The sequence below is a fragment of the Macaca nemestrina genome, chromosome 11 (genome assembly GCF_043159975.1).
Source record: "Macaca nemestrina isolate mMacNem1 chromosome 11, mMacNem.hap1, whole genome shotgun sequence".
Lineage (NCBI taxonomy): Eukaryota > Metazoa > Chordata > Mammalia > Primates > Cercopithecidae > Macaca > Macaca nemestrina.
The window spans coordinates 70,588,074-70,600,479 of record NC_092135.1 but is presented as its reverse complement, the minus strand read 5'-3'; the positions used below and the strand labels follow the sequence as shown (position 1 = coordinate 70,600,479).

Here is a 12,406-nt window from a genome sequence, read left to right as displayed (position 1 = left end):
GAGCAGAGCTTTTGGTAGATTAATGGGGTAAGCGAGACAACAATTGTAGTTCAGGGTCTAACAATGAAAGGGGCCCTGGCAAATCCCTCTGTCTTTTTCTTTTTTTTAACGGAGTCTCACTCTGTTGCCCAGGCTGGAGTGCAGTGGCATGATCTTGGCTCACTGCAACCTCCGCCTCCCGGTTTCAAGCAATTCTTCCGCCCCAGTCTCCCAAGTAGCTAGGATTACAGGCATCGCCATCATGTGCTGCTAATTTTTTGTATTTTTGTAGAGAAACATTTTCACCATGTTGGCCAGGCTGGTCTTGAATTCCTGACCTCAGGTAATCCGCCCGCCTCGACTTCCCAAAGTGCTGGGCTTACAGGCATCAGCCACTGCGCCCGGCCATCCCTCTGTCTTTAGGTTGGAACCCAGAAGCAATGCACCCTAGGAACAGAGGTGAATTAAAATAAGCCAGTCGTCTTTGAGTCATCCCAGACCTTCACTTAAATCAAATTCACTTGTATTACCAGCGCCCCTAACCTAGTCCTTGGCCCTAAGCACATGTAAATCCTTTTTGGAGGAAGGTAACATACCCAGTGAAAATCTTTTCAAAATTAAGAAGAAATAGTAACATTGTCAACAAACCAACACTAAGAATATTGTCACCAGAAGATATATGCTAAACACAATACTAAAGGGAATCCTTCAGGCAAAGTGTATTCAGCTAAAACAGACGTATGTAAGTACATCTAAATAAACTGTCTCTTAAAATAATAGGCATTTCTAGAGGTAAAAAGGAACATCTCATAATAATAAAGAGCTCAATTCACCAAGAACATAGAACTTTTCTAAATGTTCATGTATCTAATGATAGACTCAAAATATGTAAAGCAAAATTAACAGAACTAGAAGTAGAAATAGAACCCTCGTGTTCCAAAAAAATAAAAATAAAACAGGATAAACTAGTTAGCAGCTCTTTTGGACTCAGACTCTGGAAAGAGAAAACCACAGACTGCTCCAACAAGTAGCCTTACCCATGTACCAAACAAGTTATCCTGGGTACCTGGGCTTACAAATCTTCACCAGTTCTTGCCCAGATTCTAACTCTGACTCCTGCATCAACCACCCCGTGACTAACTCCAGTCCAACAAACTTCATAAAACCCAAATACTCAGGCGACTCAGGGAATTCATTTGACTGATTCATTTGGACAGTTGCCCATTGTCTGAGAAGTTTTCATTAAGCTCAGCTTATTGTTGTTTTTAATCAAAACACAGTATCTGTTTTTATCAAGACAACCTTTTGTGATGACTTTGACACACAAATGTGGATAGAAATATCAGAAGAAACAACACTAACAGAACAGAAAGTGCTTGTGTCTGGGAAGCAGAATTTGGAGGGTGAGGAAGATGGAACAAGTGGCCGATTTTTTTGTTGTTGTCATAAGCCATGACTTCTAACACTATGTGCATCTATTACTTTGTACAAATAAAAATTAAATGAAGAAAAAGAAAAAAAGCACATTTAGTTCTTCTGAAATAGAGCAACAATTTTCAGTTAAATTGGTAAATATTTGTGGAGCATCTATTCTGTGCCAAGTGCTGTGCTAGACAGCAGGAAAAGAAACCTGAAAAGACGGAGGTCTAGCCCAAAAATCGGTCGCAATTACCTGAGTTCCACAGAGACTCAGTGTTCTCTCGGAATAAGAACCCAGTGCACTACTTTTAATTTTTACAATCTGAACAGTAAAAAATAAAAATAAATAAAATAAAATAAAATCAGACAAAGTCTGTATTCAAAATCAGGTGTCTTAAGAAAAATATGGACGATTCAGTTGACTACTTGCGGGAACTGAAGTTTGTTTCCAAGCACAAACTAACAGCTCAGGTTCGCTGAGAAACTCTAGTTTTACTCAGCTGAGGTTTCCTGAAAATTATTCTCTTGATAAGGAATATGTTTTCCATGCCATTTATTACGTTTTTGCTGTGCTCAAATGCTGCAAATTTTTATTCTCTCATAGAAAATAGCACATTCATCTTACCATAAAAAATAGTGTAATTAAATTTCTAGCCACCCAGTTGAAGCAACTAGAAATGAAAGTTTGCTGTTATTATGGCTGTTATAATTCATTAATATTTGACTAACAATAGATTCTGGGGACATGAGACATATATTAATGTGCTTTTGAAATATTTTAAATGCTGCTTAAATATTAAAACATGCATTCTTCACATAAAATACAAAACTTATAGAGGAGATTTTGAGTCAAGGCACTCTCCTTAAATTTCACCCTCCTTTGCATCTCTGGCATCAGCTCCTCTTATTGTAATGGTTCTCATCCTAGCAGCACATAAAAATCAACTCAGGAGCTTCTAAGAAACAAAAAAGACCAGTACCTGAGACTCCCCTGTAAGAGATTCTCATTTACTTGGTCTTGGGAGGCCCTGGGCATGTGTGTTGTTTAATATCTCCTCACGTGGTTCTAATGTGTAGTCAGAGTTGAGGACCATTGCCTAAAACAGTAGTTCTCAGTGTGGTTCCTAGACCAGCAGCTTCAGCATCACCTGGGACTTTGTTACCCATGCGAATGCTGAGGCTTCCCACAGCCCTCCAGAATCAGAAGTTCTGGGGGTGGAGCCCAGTCACCTCTATTTTAACAAGCCCTCCAGATAGTTCTGGTGCACGCTCAAGTTCCAACCGTTAGGCTTAAAAGAGTATAACAGGAATTTTCAGGAGAATGCAGTTAACACATGACAGGGAATATAGGTAGGTGGACTTTCTTCCTGGGAGGTAGGAGGCTCTGTAGTAGTTTGGGTGGAAGACCAGACGTTGCTGAGGAAGGTGCTTTTCTTTTATGATCAGCTTACCCAGGATGAGTCATACCATGGTGAAGTGAGTCACACTTACAAACCAGCCCAAACTTATGTTATATTTTCTTGCATGAGAAGAGGGAGATTCTTGGTGGAGAAAGGAAGGGGCAGGAAAATGCTCAGAAGTCTAGTGAGCATGAAAATTAGAAACTCTAAATATTTGGTAGAACAAAGTGGGGGATGATGCATGCATACCTCCATGTAGATACACAAAACCAGAACGCAAAACTAAATTGGTTTTAGGAAGTATTTCATCTCGCCCTCTAGGATGATGCTGATGACTTTTATCTCTGCCATAAAAATTACACAGTAGACTGGGATTTCCTTCAGGAAGATGGGTGGCCATCTCATTGTTGGACTGTATTTCAGAATAAACAAATGCTGACATTTGGATCATTTTCTAGGGTTTCTAGTTTTCCAGTGAGATGCTTCTGACAGTTGCCACGATAAATCCCTTTGGACACCATTTTAAATTCTCCTCATTGGCAAGTAGCATATGGTGCAGTTACACTGCAATTTTTGCTAAAACCATAACTGTGGTAATGTATAATATGAGTGAGATACACAGTTCAGCTTCTATTGATCGGGGCCAGTATCTTAAGAATGGGGAAGTTTCTTCCATCTTCTGGCCTAAGACAAGGATTACACATATTTGAAAATATATGTAATTGAAATATTACACATATTTATTGAAAGAGTAATGTCACACTAATTGTTTTTAAGAAGATTCTCAATCTTGGGGAGAACCACATGTAATTATTGGGGTTAATTAACATCTCTAAAATCTCCAAGGACTGTACTTTAACTGGAGACATTCTGAGCTCAGCTTGGACCATAGAGTATCACTGCTCAGCACGTGTATTCTAAAGATGAGGAGAGCAGTTGCCCCATCCATCCTGATTAATATGGTCAGTGGTATACTTGGTGTAATCAACAGCCACATAAGAAATATTCATCTTGAAATGTCAGAAGCTTGATAAAGCTGGATATTTGCATGTGAAAATAATGGCAGGAACCTATCTGGATACTTTACCAGCAAATTTAAAATTAAACGTGTCATTTTTTATTTACTATCCCCTGTCATATGTCTCTGGGACTGCACAAACAGGGCCAATTACAGATCTTGGGGAACTGGTCACAGAATTATCTCTTGTCTTAGTGATTTTTGCCCAGTGGGTTTTTCCAGCTAGAATTGGCAAATGAGAGAACCAGATTTTCTTAAGGCAGCAAATGGGTAGCATTCACACAAAGGAGCCCTCTCTATTCAGGGTAATGCCATTGCAAGGATAAGTTGGGAAATATGCTCTCAAACATCTTCCATAACAAATATACCAATTTTACAAGCAGAAGTGGATTTATATTAATAAATAAGTGCTTTTACTAAGGAAACTTAAAAAATACTAATTGGGATAGAAGTAGAGTAATAAATTAGAATATAGTATATAACTTGTGAATGTTGGTTGATTGACACAAACATTACCACTTTTTACCTCTCCTTTATATATTATTCATATTCGAAGTTGTGTAACACTTTAGAATAATTTCATACACTACAAGCATCCTATAAGGTCATGAATAAGTAGTCTTGTGGAAGATATTGAGAAACTTCATAGGATTCCTTATAAAACATGTTAACTGGAAAAATGTTAGCAATCCAGAAATATAAAGCAGTAACATTAAATTTACTCTTTCCATAGAAATTGGAAGAATGTGACAGAGTCAGAGTGTATAAATAAAGAGAAAATAAGCTATCAGTTAGGATATTATTAAATCCTAATATGTCAATGATCCTATGTCATCACACTAACACATATTACGATCATTATACACTTTCCTCAACAATCAACTTCTCAAACAGATTATGAGAGCAGCTAAACCAAAATGGCCCACAGTCAAAGATGTTCTATAGCCTTTCATCAACACTTTATAGGTTGTTATATAGGATTCTACATCACTAAGAAATTAAAATTAAGAGATGCTAAAAACAGGAGTTGGGTAATGCATTAGCTATCTATTGCCACAGTTATTGGCCTACAACAAAATAATTTATTACCTCATTGCTTTTTTGAGTGAGGAGTTCAGGCACAGCTTAGCTGGGTTCTCTGCTTAGGATCTCACAAGTCAGTAATCAAGATGCCAGCCAAGCTGTGCTCTCATCTGGAGGCTCAAGTGGGGAAGAATGCTTTTCCAAGCTTTTTTTTTTTTTTTGAGACAGAGTTTCACTCTTGTCGCCCAGGCTGGAGTGCAATGGTGAGATCTCAGCTCACTGCAACCTCCGCCTCCTGCATTCAAGCAATTCTCCTGCCTCAGCCCTCTGAGTAGCTAGGATTACAGGTGCCCACCACACCCAGCTAATCTTTGTATTTTTAGTAGTGATGGGGTTTCATCATGTTGGCCAGCCTGGTCTCAAACTCCTGACCTCAGGTGATCTGCCTGTCTCGGCCTCCCAAAGTGCTAGGATTACAGGCATGAGCCACTGTGCCCGGCCTCTTCTAAGCTGACTCAGGTTATTGGCAGAATTCATTTCCTTGTAGCTGTAGGACTGAGGGCCCTAGCTTTTTGCTGCCTGAAGGACATCCTCAGCAACCAGGCTGCCTGCAGTTCCTATAAGCCCCCTGTCATTCCTAGAGGCCACCTGCAGTTCCTTGCCACCTAGCTTTTCCCAACATAAGCACTTCATCAAGCCAGCAAGGAGAGTCTCTAGAGCAGTCTCCTAGTAAGATGGAGTTTTATATAATGCAACATAATTCCGGGAGTGGCATCTATCACCTTTGCCATATACTATTGATTGGGAGCAAGTCCCAGATCCCATCCATGCTCAAGGAGAGGGGCTTACATAAAGGTTTGAACACTGGAAAGAAGGATGGGGGAGGTGTAGGGGAGTTGAGAGTCTGTCTACCACAGGTAATTTATTTAGCCTGCCTGAGTTTCACTTTCCCCATCTGTTAAGTGGGAATTGTAATCTCTACTCCATAGACTGTTGTCTATGTTGTGTGCATGACAAGAGGGCAGAACACAGGGCCAGGCGTGCAGTAGGTCCTCAATATATGAGTTAAGTCCTCTGTCTTGCTCTCTTCCCTCCTTTTTCCTTACAGTGTGATGGAGCACAGTATGGCATCCATAGGTTCTTAGAAACTGTGACTTTAAGCAAAACAACATATAACAAAACCAATTACACCATAGACTAGTTAATATAAACAAGAGTTAAGTTCCTACGGCATATTTCTGGTCACAAAAACATCACTAAACTGTTTCGGTTTTTTTTGTTTTTTGTTTTGTTTTGTTTTGTTTTTGAGACAGGGTCTCACTCTGTCACCCAGACTGGAGTGCAGTGGCGTGATCTAGGCTCATTGCAGGCTCTGCCTGCTGGGTTCAAGTGATTCTGCCACCTCAGTCTCCCAAGGAGCTGGGACTACAGGTACACACCACAACGCCTGGCTAATTTTTATATTTTTTAGTAGGGATAGGGTTTCACCATGTTGGCCAGGCTGGTCTGAAACTCCTGACCTCAAGTGATCCACCCACCTTGGTCTCCCAAAGTGCTGGAATTACAGGTGTGAGCCACCATGCCCAGCCTACCAAACTTTTACATAAAGACTAAAACACTTCTAATATTAAACATTGAAATAAATGAGAGCTATGTATACATTTAAGAAAGATTAATAAAAACAAGTAAGATAATTATTTACCCAATCATTCTAGTTCAGGACCAAGGGTGGCCAGAGTCTATCCCTGCAGTTCATGGTGCAAGGTGGGAACCAACCCTGGACAAGATGACACTCCATCATAGGATGCACTCACAGCCACACTCACTCAGACTGGGATGACTTAGACACACCAATTCACCAAACTAGCACATCTTTGAGATGTAGGAAGAAACTGTAATGCCTGGAGAACTCCCACACAGACAGGGAGAGTCCGTGCAAACTCCACACAGACAGTGGTTCTGGCAGGAATTGATTTCTTTTTTCTCATCAATGTTATAATGAAACAATGTTGAATGTTATTTGAGGACCTGCTGTATTTCTTTTATTTTCTATTTTCCATTCCTTTTTAGCTCCATGAAGAAGTAAGATCCTAATGGCTTCTATTAAAAACAAAAGGACCACTACACTCTTAAATTCTTGGGTAGTCTCTTGTGTAACCACATGGACATTGCATCAGGGCAGTGCAAGAACCTTACTTAAAGGAAGTATGAAATGCAGTTCTCTTCCCTCAATGCTATGGATCCTGACGTCTTTACTCTGGAGACTGGGAATTCATTTCCTATGGTGAAGAGTAAGGAAAGAGAAAGAGTAGCTTTCTGCACCCCTCCGTCTCCCGGCCCCATGCCTCTCTGCTGTGGTCACCACACGGAGGTGGAACACCCCACACACACACCAAACATTTTTTTGGATATCCTGACTACACAGGAAGCAAAAGGGTATGAGGAGGTTTACTTCTTACATAATAAGGCTTGCTGGGGAGAGCACAGTAGGCTCCCGAGAAGGTCTAAAAATGGATCTTAAGGGAAAGCCAGGAGGGGAGAGCAGTCTTGGCCTTTATTGTAGTTAAGGAGTGGGCTGGGTTAGAGGTTCCTGCATAAGAGAAGAGGCCTGTGTGGGTTGAGCTTCCTATGGGAACCAAGAGAGGGGAATATGGGCTTTCTTATCAGCTTGCTCAGATGTGGAGCACAAGGGGAAGAGGAAGAGGGGCAGCTCCAGAGCTGTCAGCAGTCAAAATAGAGTCTGGTTCTTTGTTACAGCTTCAAGGCTTAGAAAAGCAAAAAGCAGGTTTGTCCTCTCCCCAACTCTGACCCCATCCCATTTGCCATTTGGACTTAAATGGAGTTACTCTAATGCCATAGAAACAAACAAACAAACAAAAAAATTGAACACTCATATAGCATCAGGCACCAGGTACCTTCTAAGCATTTTACATATACCAAATCATTTAATTTTCATAACAACCCTATGAAGTAGGTATGCTAACATTATTACCACTTTATAGAAAATAAAATGAAAGCATAGTCAAGTATCTTGCCCAAGGTCACCCACTCAGTAAATGGCAAAGCCAGAATTCCAGCTTAGGCAATACCACTCAAGCAGATTCTCCTCACCATTCCCACGCTGCGGACTTTTCTGCACAGAGCTGCTGCAGTGACTCATGAGTTTATGAGCCAATGGCTTCCAGCCAGTGTGCCATCAACACTTCCCAGGGCATATGGACATTCTGACTCACGTGTAAAATGTATTTTTCCTATCACCACAGTGATGTGTCAGATGGGGCTGAGCAAGCCACGGGCATAGGAGGTGAGAGCAGAACTTGGTGCAAAGGAAGAGGCTCACTGTGGGGTGAGCTGGTCCTCCAGGAGGATCCAGATTTGACTGAAGCATAAATCTGGTCAGGTAGACACCTCTGTCAAACACCACCCAGTGGGTGCTAAAGGGTGACTTGGAAAACAGAGTGATTACTGTGGATGCTTTTGCAGATTCTGTGAAGCTGTAACGGCAGAACCAACCCAATCTGGTTGAACTTTGTGTAATAAAATGGTGAGTTGGTTTTCAGTTGCCATGGGTGCAAGTTACATAACCTGATTATCCCCAGGTGAACCAAGTGTGCAACCACAGGTGGAAACTAAGTGCTCGGACCAAGGAATATGGGGACCAAATTAAATGCAGATACCATGTGGCATGATCCAATCAGATCACACCCAGACCAAATTAAATGCAGATGCCACATGGCAGGATCCAATCAGATAGCGCCCTGGCATCACATCATGGCAAGATCCAGTCAGATCACAGCTCCCAGCATCACCTCATTGCAAGATCCAATCACTACATGCCTCATTACCCTCTCCCTATAAGACCTGCCCTAGCCCCCAACCTGGGGAGACAGACTTGAGGCAGATTCCTGTCTCCTTACTCAGCAGCTTGTAATAAACTCTTCTCTCTACAAAAGCCTGGTGCTTCAGTGTTTGGCCTTCCATGGCACATGGGCAGATTGACCCAGTTTAGTTCAGTAACAGCCTATTACACTTAAGGAGTGTGATTCTTGCAGACATACTTAGTGCCTTGTTAAAGTGAACAGCAAAAAGTTCTAAACTTTGAAAATACGGGTAAAACATACAAAGGTTGTAAACTACTATTGTATAATCCCAGAGCCACCAGTACCTTGTATTTGAGCCTTTAAAAATTTTTATTTGTATGATATATTTCCTCATCGATACCAAAATACATAATTTATACATGGTATAAAGAATAATAAAACCAATTTTCATGTTCCCTTCATGCAGGTTAAGACATAGAATATTTCCAGTGCCAGGAAGTCTGTGTACTTATCCTTGGATGCATCCCTCTCCACTGCACCAAAGGTTACATAATTCTGAATGCCTATATTGGTTGCCATCAAGCATGGGCAGGCTGATTATAAAGTGTCACTGATGCCTTTTCAAGTGCTCCAATGTAGGATTCTTGGCCAAAGGGGAGAAATCCAGCTGTCTGTTTAAAAAATATGCCAAGGTTCTTATAAGGCTAAACATACTCTTACTATACTATCCAACTCTTTGGTATTTACCCAAAGGAGTTGAAAACTTATGTCCACACAAAAACCACACATGGATGTTTATAGCAGCTTTGTTCATAATTGCCAAAACTTAGAAATAACCAAGATGTCCTTCAGTAGATGAATGAATACATAAACTGTGGTACATCCGGACAATGGAATATTATTCAGTGCTAAAGAAAAATGAGCCATGAAGCCATGAGAGGACATGGAGGAACTTCAAATGCCTCTTACTAAGTGAAAGAAACCAGTCTGAAAAAACTAAATATTGTATGATTCCAACTATATGACATTCTGGAAAAGGCAAAACTATGAAGATAGCAAAAAGATCAGTGGTTGCCAGGGGTTAGGAGAGAGGGAGGGATGAATAGGCAGAGCAGAGGATTTTTAGGGCAGTGAATCTACTCTATAATGATTCTATAATGGTGAATACATGTCATTACACATTTGTCCAAGCCCTTAGAATGTACAAAACCAAGGAGAACTCTAATGTAAATTATGGATTTTGAGTGCTATGTATATTTCTTCATGTCAGACGGGTAATGTGCCAATGTCCTAACAAGGTTTGGGGGCGGCACATCCCACACATGCACGTGAACACTGAATCATCATGCTTATTAACTACAAAAGGATGGCTTCAGGACGATATTGATGTGTCAATGTAGGTTCATCAATTGTAATAAATGTACCCCTGTGCTATGGGATGTTGACAATTGGGAAGGCTATGTCTATATGTGGGCAGGAATGCATATTGGAAGTCTCTTTACCTCTTGCTCAATATTTCTGAGAGCCTAAAAATGCTCTAAAAAATAGTCTGCTTTTAAAAACAAACAGGAAAACCAAGGGTAACTTCACCAGTGTCCTTTTGAGAGGTGAAGCCAGCTGGACTTCCTGGGTTGAGTGGCGACTTATTTATGTATTTATTTTTATTATTATACTTGAAGTTCTAGGGTACATGTGCACAACGTGCAGGTTTGATGCATAGGTATACATGTGCCATGTTGGTTTGCTGCACCCATTGACTCATCATTTACATTAGGTATTTCGCCTAATGCTATCCCTCCCCCAGCCCCCTTCCCCACAACAGGCCCTGGTGTGTGATGTTCCCTGCCCTGTGTCCAAGTGATCTCATTGTTCAATTCCCACCTATGAGTGAGAACATGCGATGTTTGGTTTCCTGTCCTTGTGATAATTTGCTGAGAATGATGGTTTCCAGCTTAATCCATGTCCCTGCAAAGGACATGAACTCATCCTTTTTTACGGCTGCATAATATTCCATGGTGTATATGTGCCACATTTTCTTAATCCAGTCTATCATTGATGGACATTTGGGTTGGTTCCAAGTCTTTGCTATTGTGAATAGTGCCACAGTAAACATATGTGTGCATGTGTCTTTATAGTAGCGTGATTTATAATCCTTTGGGTATATACCAAGTAATGGGATTGCTGGGTCAAATGGTAATTCTAGTTCTAGATCCTTGAGGAATTGCCACACTGTCTTCCACAATGGTTGAACTAATTTACACCCCCACCAAGAGTGTAAAAGCGTTCCTATTTCTCCACATCCTCTCCTGCATCTGTTATTTCCTGACTTTTTGATGATTGCCATTCTAACTGGTGTGAGATGATATCTCATTGTGGTTTTGATTTGCATTTCTCTGATGACCAGTGATGATGAGCATTTTTCCACGTGTCTGTTGACTGCAAAGATGTCTTCTTTTAAGAAGTGTCTGTTCATATCCTTTGTCCACTTTTTGATGGGGTTGTTTTTTTTCTTGTAAATTTGTTGGAGTTCTTTGTAGATTCTGGCTATTAGCCCTTTGTCAGATGGGTAGATTGCAAAAATTTTCTCTCATTCTGTAGGTTGCCTGTTCACTCTGATGGTAGTTTCTTTTGCCATGCAGAAGCTCTTTAGTTTAATTAGATCGCATTTGTCTATTTTGGCTTTTGTTGTCATTGCTTTTGGTGTTTTAGTCATGAAGTCCTTGCCCATGCCTGTGTCCTGAATGGTTTTGTCTAGGTTTTCTTCTAGGGTTTTTATGGTTTTAGGTCTAACATTTAAGTCTTTAATCTGTCTTGAATTAATTTTTGTATAAGCTGTAAGGAAGGGATCCAGTTTCAGCTTTCTACATATGGCTAGCCAGTTTTCCCAGCATCATTTATTAAATAGGGAATCCTTTCCCCATTTCTTGTTTTTGTCAGGTTTGTCAAAGATAAGACAGTTGTAGATTGTGGTGTTTTTTCTGAGGCCTCTGTTCTGTTCCATTGGTCTATATATTTGTTTTGGAACCAGTACCATGCTGTTTTAGTTACTGTAGCCTTGTAGTATAGTTTGAAATCAGGTAGCATGATGCCTCCAGCTTTGTTCTTTTTGCTTAGGATTGTCTTGGCAATGCGGGCTCTTTTTTGGTTCCATATGAACTTTAAAGTAGTTTTTCCCAATTCTGTGAAGAACGTCATTGGTAGCTTGATGGGGATGGCATTGAATCTATAAATTACTTTGGTCAGTATGGCCATTTTCATGATATTGATTCTTCCTATTTGTGAGCATGGAATATTCTTCCATTTGTTTGTGTTCTCTTTTATTTCCTTGAGCAGTGGTTTTAGTTCTCCTTGAAGAGGGGACTTGGAGAATTTTTCTTACAAGAGGTTTGTAAAATGCTCCAATCAGTGCTCTGCAAAAATGCACCAATCAGTGCTCTGTAACTAGCTAGAGGTTTGTAAAATGGACCAATCAGCACACTGTAAAAATGGACCAATCAGTACTCTGTAAAATGGACCAATCAGCACTCTGTAAAATGGACCAATCAGCAAGACATGGGCGGGGACAAACAAGGGAATAAAAACCAGCCACCCTAGCCAGCAGTGGCAACACATTCGGGTCCCTTTCCACCCTGTGGAAGCTTTATTCTTCCACTCTTCATAATAAGTCTTGCTGCTGCTCACTCTTTGGGTCTATGCCACCTTTAAGAGCTGTAACACTCCCTGTGAAGGTCTGTAGCTTCATTCTT

The 12,406-nt window shown here is 40.6% G+C and overlaps 1 non-coding gene across 1 annotated transcript; it reads right to left on the bottom strand.

Annotated features, from left to right (window-relative positions):
• Window positions 1–9,924: 9,924 nt before the first annotated feature.
• LOC112426983 (small nucleolar RNA U13) lies at window positions 9,925–10,028 on the bottom strand. The gene has a single exon (XR_003018389.1). It is a non-coding gene; the product is annotated as a small nucleolar RNA U13 (small nucleolar RNA).
• Between the last annotated feature and the right edge of the window lie 2,378 nt (window positions 10,029–12,406).